The sequence below is a fragment of the Anoplopoma fimbria genome, unplaced genomic scaffold (assembly GCF_027596085.1).
Source record: "Anoplopoma fimbria isolate UVic2021 breed Golden Eagle Sablefish unplaced genomic scaffold, Afim_UVic_2022 Un_contig_10443_pilon_pilon, whole genome shotgun sequence".
NCBI lineage: Eukaryota > Metazoa > Chordata > Actinopteri > Perciformes > Anoplopomatidae > Anoplopoma > Anoplopoma fimbria.
Genome location: NW_026549587.1, coordinates 1 through 1,272, shown reverse-complemented (window position 1 = coordinate 1,272; position 1,272 = coordinate 1). Strand labels below are relative to the sequence as shown.

The 1,272-nt window shown below is 43.2% G+C and overlaps 3 non-coding genes across 3 annotated transcripts; all 3 read left to right on the top strand.

The window, feature by feature from the left end:
- The first annotated feature begins 143 nt into the window (after nt 1-143).
- On the top strand, nt 144-262 carry LOC129114841 (5S ribosomal RNA). The gene has a single exon (XR_008532717.1). It is a non-coding gene; the product is annotated as a 5S ribosomal RNA (ribosomal RNA).
- A 377-nt stretch (nt 263-639) lies between these two features.
- Nucleotides 640-758, top strand: LOC129114840 (5S ribosomal RNA). Its single transcript, XR_008532716.1, has one exon. It is a non-coding gene; the product is annotated as a 5S ribosomal RNA (ribosomal RNA).
- Nucleotides 759-1,137: 379 nt separating this feature from the next.
- On the top strand, nt 1,138-1,256 carry LOC129114839 (5S ribosomal RNA). The gene has a single exon (XR_008532715.1). It is a non-coding gene; the product is annotated as a 5S ribosomal RNA (ribosomal RNA).
- Nucleotides 1,257-1,272: the final 16 nt, after the last annotated feature.

Below are 1,272 nucleotides of genomic sequence, written 5' to 3'. Positions count from 1 at the left end.
CAGTTAAATGATGGCTTTCATCATTCCTAAGCTCATCGATCATTTTCTTTTCAATTTTATGCTAACGTATTCTACATTTCAACAGTAAATATTAATATTGGTGATATAGTATCTTTAAAGGACCTTTGGTAGGCACAATATTTGCTTACGGCCATACCACCCTGAACACGCCCGATCTCGTCTGATCTCGGAAGCTAAGCAGGGTCGGGCCTGGTCAGTACTTGGATGGGAGACCGCCTGGGAATACCAGGTGCTGTAAGCTTTTTCCTCCTCTTTACAAAAAGCAGAGGGCGCTGCTGCTTTTCAGTGGACACCGACAGGGTGGGAAGGATATAGCTAGATCATGACTTGCCGGTATAGAAATGACACAAATCCAGTTAAATGATGGCTTTCATCATTCCTAAGCTCATCGATCATTTTCTTTTCAATTTTATGCTAACGTATTCTACATTTCAACAGTAAATATTAATATTTTTACTGCACTACATTTGTGATCCTTATAGCCACTTTGTACATTCTGATTTGACATTTAAAAGCTGTGAGTGTGTCTGGAAATCTGCAGGCGCTCCCTGTATAGACGACAGAGCAAAGCGTGGTGATATAGTATCTTTAAAAGGCCCTTTGGTAGGCACAATATTTGCTTACGGCCATACCACCCTGAACACGCCCGATCTCGTCTGATCTCGGAAGCTAAGCAGGGTCGGGCCTGGTCAGTACTTGGATGGGAGACCGCCTGGGAATACCAGGTGCTGTAAGCTTTTTCACTCCTCTTTACAAAAAGCAGAGGGCGCTGCTGCTTTTTCAGTGGACACCGACAGGGTGGGAAGGATATAGCTAGATCATGACTTGCCGGTATAGAAATGACACAAATCCAGTTAAATGATGGCTTTCATCATTCCTAAGCTCATCGATCATTTTCTTTTCAATTTTATGCTAACGTATTCTACATTTCAACAGTAAATATTAATATTTTTACTGCACTACATTTGTGATCCTTATAGCCACTTTGTACATTCTGATTTGACATTTAAAAGCTGTGAGTGTGTCTGGAAATCTGCAGGCGCTCCCTGTATAGACGACAGAGCAAAGCGTGGTGATATAGTATCTTTAAAAGGACCTTTGGTAGGCACAATATTTGCTTACGGCCATACCACCCTGAACACGCCCGATCTCGTCTGATCTCGGAAGCTAAGCAGGGTCGGGCCTGGTCAGTACTTGGATGGGAGACCGCCTGGGAATACCAGGTGCTGTAAGCTTTTCCTCCTCTTTACA